Below are 7,787 nucleotides of genomic sequence, written 5' to 3'. Positions count from 1 at the left end.
TATATCCAACTTTTCAACCAAAAAAAAAAAAGGATGGAGGAGGCAGCAAAATGGTGAGAGAAAACAACATTTTTTTGAATTTGGTTATATAATGCCAAATTTTTGGGATAGTTTTTGCAAAACCTAATATAATGCTATAAATTTGCCAATGTCATTTTCTCTTTCTATACCTCAGCTTCACCAAAGTCCTTCTCCTTTTTCCTCTTTATTTTTTTGCATGTATTTGTTTTTTATTTTGTTGTTATTTTTTTCACTTTATTTTTTTCTTTCTAAAAAAATTATGCACTCTTATTTTTTTTTCTATGTTATTTTCTTTTTTTTTTTGTAGTTATTTTCCCTTTTTATTTTTTATTCTTTGTAGCAGTAAATCACTCAATCTTTTTTACTTTATTTTTATCTTAATTTTTTTTTAATTGTCTGGTGTATTTTTCAATTTTTTTCTTAATTATATTACCACTAGAATCTCTTCGTCAAAATAGTTTTTCATTTTCCCCTTTTCAAATTATTTTTTATCTTAAACTTTTTGTTATATTTTCGTAAAATTTATTCTCCAAAAACTGTTATCACTTTCTTTTACTTATATTTTTATTTATTTTTTAAAATAAATAATCGTGTCTTAAATTATATTGGGATACTTTCTACACAATCACTAACCGATTATGGAGAATTACCATGTTGCTTTTTTTGTTTTTATTCATTTATTTTCTTGTGGTTTTCTAAGAACTTTAAGTTTTTTGAAGTAAAAAATTTATCACTCTTTCTAATTAAATCGATAATCCTAAAATTTTGTACACTATGCTTATAGTGGTATACCAATGTTTGGTATACCAAGAATACCTTCAACAGTTATTATTGTATACAAATATGTGGCATACCAAGAATATTGAGAATGCCATCATTCAGCAGTAATTATGATATACCAAATTGTAGGTATACCAAGAATATTGTGGATACAATTTAACATATCAGTTATATCATGGAATATACTATGTAGTATACCATTTATCATACTAAATAATGTATACCTTGATTCACACTAGTCATGGTATACTAATATGTAGTATACCAAGAATATTGAGGATATTATCATTAAATACTTATCATGGTATACCAAATATATTAAGAATACCATAATTCAGTACAAATTATTGGCATACTAATGTGTATTGTACCAAAAATATTATGGATATATATTTAACTTATCAATAGTATCACAGTATGATAATTTATATTATTCCAAGAATTATTGGGAATATCATCATTCAACAGTAGTGAAGGTATACTAGAATATTGGTGTAACAACTTGATATGTGGTTTTGATTACTACCCTTTATTTCTGTATTTTTGAGACCTCTCGTAGCTGCAATCCAAGTTTCTTGATTTTCATGCGTGGTCCGTGTCGCTTTTCGAAAAAGTTTTTACATAAAATTTTGGAAAAAAAAATAATTTTTGACTTAAAATAATGTTTGTGCTGACCACGCTCAATATTTTTGGTAAATGACACCGGATTGGTATTTTGATGATTTTGGTAGGTTCGTGTAATATTTTTTGACTTGTACGAACGTTTGGTTGGGGTCCGGGGTGATCCGAGTGCGTTTCAGCGCATTATGTGGAAGATTGTGAAAAATGAGTTTTCAAGTTGAAATCTTTAGTTTTGACAATAGATGCTTGTTAATTAATGTTATTTTGATGATTTTAGTTAGCGAGCCATTTTCTTGAAAACCGCCAAAAGAAGCTCCCAAATCCGACGTTTAAAACTCAAAATATGAAGAAATGGCCAAACCCTCGACTTATATGGTTCTGCCAGGACTTCCGCATATGCGGTCATGAGACCGCATCTGCAGGACCGCATTTGCGAGAGAGACTTCGCATTTGTAAACTCAGCTGACCAGGACAGGGACCACATTTGTGGATATACAGCTGTATTAGCGATACCGCATAAGAGAAAGGGGAAGCGCAGGTGCGATAGCTGGACCGCAGAAGCGGCCTACGCACCTGCGTGCCAGCCTTCGTAGAAGCGAGCAAGCTCCCAAGCCATCATGTCTGCAGAAGCGGCCAGGATTACGCAGAAGTTGAGCCGTACCTGCGCTCCAATGTCGTAGGTGCGAAAACATCAGAAATAAGACATGCTCAAAACTATGCAAAACATTCGAAATACGTTCCAATCAAACCCGTGGCCCCCGGGACCCCAGATAAGCACACAAACAAGTTCTATAACCTAAAACGGACTCGCTCGAGGTCTCAAATCATATCAAACAACACTGGAAATGCAAATCGCACCATGAATTGAACTATGAATTTCCAATCTTCCAACATTGAAAAGTCGTGTCGGATCCAATCAAACCAACCTGGAATGAAGCCAAATTTTGCAGACAAGTCCCAAATGATAAGACGGAGCTGTTCCAACACTCTGAATCGCATTCCGACCCCGATAACACAAAATTCAACTATGGGTCAAACTTTTCCATTTTCCAAACTTCAACATTTCCAACTTTCGCCGATTTGCCTCAAATTACTCTACGGACCTCCAAATCCAATTCCGGATGCGCGCCTAAGTCCAAACTCACCATACAAAGCTGTTAAGATCATCGAAACCCCATTCCAGAGCCGTTTACTCCAAGGTCCAATTCTGGTCAAATTCTCACTATTTAAGCTTCCAAAACTAGATTCCTTCTCCCCATTCAACTCCGAATCATCCGTTAACTGAATTCAACCATGCACACAAGTTGATACTCACATTATGAAGCTGTTCAAGACCTTATGCCACCAAACGAAGCATAAATTCTCAAAACGACCGGCCGGGTCGTTACAACAACCCGTTCCCCAAACAATGTCAATTAACAATAGTAACTCAATAACTAAGATTACAAGAAATCATACATCAAGAGAAAAAATGTACGAGCATGGAGAATAACATGATAATCAAAGAGACTCGAACCACTCCGATGTCTCAACTTTACCAACTATTCAGTATCTACTTTTAACAATTCATACAAGTGAAACTACATCAATGAAGGCAATAATTAATACAAAACTATAAGGCAACAAGGAATAACACAATTAAGATATATGAGGGAAACAAATAAAGACAAGTGGTAAATAAGTATGGAATAGGGGAGGGGATGAACAATTTAATACAAGAAATGCTAAATGGCAAGTAGAAATTATGGAATGGAAGACAAATAAGTATGTAGAAACTAAGGCAGAAAATAAGATATACTAGGAAACAATGAAGATAGGAAAAACAGTACTGTAATGTTAAGTCATGGAATAAAGTAATTAATGAAATACAGGAATGTATGGTAACAAGTAATTTGACTGCGTATATACACTCGTCACATTGCATATACGTCGCTACACATGTAATTCATATAGCACATAGCTCAATGGTTCCTAATTCCCTCAAATCAAGGTTAAACCCAACACTTACCTCACTCTGCAATCAATTCAAGGTTCAACCACGACCTTGCCTTTCTAACAAGCCTCCAAACCAACAAAATCTAGCAAATTATTACCAAATGATTCAAAATAAGCCTTAGAAACTACCCACAAATGAAAGAGGTTCAATTTAGATTATTATTGTAAAATTAAACTTCGGGCCCGCCAGGTCAGAACCTGAGAGTCAGACAACAACCCGATCACCCATTCACCCCCAATCCAGGGTATGTAATTTAATTCTAAATTTGACCTCAATTCAGCGTCAAATTACCAAATTTGCAAAAATCCCTAATTCTACAAATCCCTAATTTCTACCAAGAAAATCCTAGATTTGATATTGAAATCTTATGAAATATAATGGATAATTGAAAAGAAGTAGATCAAAGTCATTTACCAATGTATTTAGGAAGAAAATCTCTTGGAAAAATTGCCTCTGGGATCTTTAGGGTTGAGAGTTTGAAAGAAATGAGCTAAACTCCATTTCCCCATCTTTTGTCCAGGTGCAGATGTCTCAATTGAGGCCTAGGGTTCGTAATTGCGGACCCCGCAAATTCGAGAAAACCATCACAATTGTGAAGGACTCCCATTTATGCTTTCATCGCATTTGCGATGAATTGTTCACAAATGCAAACTTGGACATGTCGCAAAAGCGACCCACTGATCGCAATTGCGACCAACTCCAAGGCCAGGCCATCATCACAAATGCGATGGGGAGTTCGCAAATATGAAGTCTTCAGGCCATTACTCTCCTCACAAATGCGAGCATGAAGCTCGCAAATGCGAGACCTGAGTACCAACAAAAAATCTGATCTCCTGAACTCTCCGAAACGCGTCCGGATCTCACCCGAGCCCTCGTCCGTAACTCACCCTAGCCCTCGGAGTTCCAAAACAAACATGCACACAGGTGTAATAACATCATACGAACTCGCTTAAACAATCAAAACACCAAAATAACACCTAGAACTCTGAATCGGACACCAAAACAAATAAAATTTTCAAAGAAACTTATGAACTTTTGTTTTTCAACCAGACGTCCGAATCACGTCAAATCAATTCTGTTTCGCACCAAATTTTATAGACAAGTCATAAATACTGAAATAAACTTATACCAAGTTCCGGAACCATAATCCAAACCCGGTAGCAACAAAGTCAACCTATGGTCAAACTTATGAATTATTTAAACCTTTAAACTTCTAATTTTCAACAAATTATGTTATATCAAGTTAGGGACTTTTGAATTCGATTTCGTACATACGCCCAAATTCTAAATCACGATACGGAACCTTCAAGACCATCAAAACACTAATCCAGGTCTGTTTTCCAAAACGTCGACCGAAGTCCACTTAAATGAGTTTTAAGGCACAATTTCACATTTTCATCAATTTTCCTCATAAATTTTCCGAAAAAGTTACGGGCGGTGCACGCAAGTCAGTTCATCACATTCTCCACATCTAAATCAAACGTTCATCCTCGAAAAGACATAGAAAGGTACTTAGGTTGGTGGAAAGGTGTGGATATCCACTCCATATTCGACTTGGATTCCCACGTAGCTGCCTCGATCGGGTGACCTCTCTATTGCACTCGAACTGAAGGATAACTCTTAGACCTCAACTACTGAACCTGCCGAGCTACAATTGCCATTAGCTCCTCCTCATAAGTCAAATCCTTGTCCTATTGGACTGAGTTGAAATCTAACACATGGGACGGATTACTGTGATACTCCTGGAGCATAGATACATGGAACATCGAATAGACTGCTGATAAACTAGGTGGCAATGTGAGTCTGTAGGCCACCACACTTACTCTCTCAATAATCTCTAAAGGTGCGATATAATAGGGCTCAACTTGCCCTTATTTCCGAACCTCATCACATCCTTCATAGGTGAAACCTGGAGCAATACCCTCTTACGCTCGACATACCTCTTCTACCTAGATCGAGGTGTGCGAATTTGATCCTGAATTATATTGACCTTATCCAAGGCATCCTAAACCAAATCAGTACGCAACAATTGAGCCTTTCCCAGCTCAAATTAACCAGCTGGCGAACATCACCGCCTCCTGTACAATGCCTCATAGGGAGCCATCGGAATACTAAACTGGTAGCTGTTATTGTAGGCAAACTCCGCAAGCAGAAAAAACTTATCCTAACAACCCTCAAAATCCATAACACAAGCGACAAATATGTCCTCCAATATCTGAATAGTGCGCTTGGACTGTCTGTCTGTCTGGGGATAACATGATGTACTCAACTTGACCCGTGTGCCTAAATCATATTGTACGACCCTCCATACATATGAGATGCATCATAATACATCGTGTAGAATCCTGAACCTGTGGGCAACACCAAAGCTGACGCAATAGTCAAAGAAGTCTTGAGCTTCTGAAAGCTCAGCACACACTCATCCGACTATCTAAATTGGGCACCCTTATGGGTCAATCTTGTCAATAGGGCTGCTATAGATAAAAATCCCTCAACAAACAGGCAATAATAACCCACCGAACCTAGGATTCTCCGAATCGTTGTAGCTGAAGTAGGTCCAGACCAGTTCTGAACTGCCTTAATCGTCTTAGGATCCACCTTTGTGCCCTCTACCAGTACAATATGCCCTGAAAAGGCGACTGAGTCTAACCAAAACCCACACTTGAAAAACTTGGCATATATTGGCTATCTCTTAGAGTCTAAAGTACAGTCCAAAGATGCTGCTCATTGTCACGAACCAATTCCCATACCCGATCGTGATGGCGCCTCTCGTGAAGACAAGGCCAGCCAACTAACCCAAATCCTTTCACTAACAATTATTAAACATAAATGAATAGAAGATACAACTTAATGGCATTAGAAACTGTTAATTACTACCCGACCAGGGTGTCACAAGTCACGAGCATCTAAGGAAACCTTAACACAACTACAGGCCAATAAATGTATATAAGTAAAATTTCTGGAAAACAAAAGATAACATCCGGTGCCGCGAACGCTGGCGGTCACCTTGCTCAGCTACAATAACAATACCTTCAATCCGCTAATAACCCGCTACCGGGTGAACGATACCTGCAACTGCACACGAGGTGCAGGGAGTAAAGTGAGTACTTCCAACTCAGTGAGTAATAAGGGTAAATAATAACTGAGAGGCAAGAAATCACGTAAGAGCACTCCATCATGCTATATAGGACAGTACAACCCTTTGAGAAAACAGTAAAACCGTGAAAAACCGTTTAGAAAATATCTGGCTCATTTTAAAAACCTCTTTTGAAAATATCCTTTTCCAACAGTCAAGCAAATGAATGCGTAATCAGATAGTGCAAGTCCGCACATAAGTCAGCCTCTCGGGCACATCACTCCATCAACAAATAACACCAGGGTATCTGGTAAACAGTGCAAGAAGTAGCATGGATGCCAATGATATGAGAGTGCTGAATGTCATGACACATAGTACAAACAGGAACCAATGCATGAATGCAATGCAATGCACATGACCGCTGCGGCGTACAGCCCGATCCATTTGGGTACCCGCGCTCACTGTAGGGGTTCAGACACCAGAGAGGCTCCTACAGCCCAAGCGCAATATCAATATAACACCGCTGCGGCGTGCAGCCCTAGCTATCCATATATCCAGAAATCACTATAACACTGCTGCGGCGCGCAGCCCGATCCATGCTCAGTCCAGAAATGCACATAAGCCCCTTGGGCAATAATAAAATAGCAGTTCTCAGCTCAAAACGTCAGTAAAATATCATTTAAGTTTTCAAATCATGAAAAATGGATGAATTTGCAAAACAGTATTAAAACCCTGGACCGAGGTCAAATAACATGCAAAGTAATGCAAAATCAGTGATATCAATCCCCGAAGGATTCAAATAATTGCCACGAAGCCCAAAACATGGCAATCAGCCCAAATCATGATGATAACAAGTAGTTTCAGGCAAATACGTAGTAATTTCATCAATCGGGACGGACCAAGTCACAATCCCAACGGTGCTCTACCCCACGCTCGCTATCCGGTGTGCAAGTCACCTCGATATAGCACTATGATGTGCAAATCCGGGGTTTCAAACCCTCAGGATATCATTTACAAGTATTACTCACCTCAAACCGGCGAAATCTCAAGCCCGCGACGCCTTTGCCCCTCAAATCGGCCTCCTCGCGCGTCGAATCTAACCAAAATCAGGGCGCATACATCACAATATGCCAATGGGACAATACCCAATCGAAAACAGTCGAAAAATAGCAACAATCTCGAAACTAGCAAAACCCGAGCCCCGGGCCCACATCTCGAAAAATTACAAAACTCACATTACCGGATTCCTCGTCTCGCCACGAGTTCATACATACCAAGAACTCCCGAATTCGA

The sequence above is a fragment of the Nicotiana attenuata genome, chromosome 12 (genome assembly GCF_001879085.1).
Source record: "Nicotiana attenuata strain UT chromosome 12, NIATTr2, whole genome shotgun sequence".
Taxonomy (NCBI): Eukaryota; Viridiplantae; Streptophyta; class Magnoliopsida; order Solanales; family Solanaceae; genus Nicotiana; species Nicotiana attenuata.
Note: the sequence above shows the minus strand (reverse complement) of the source record.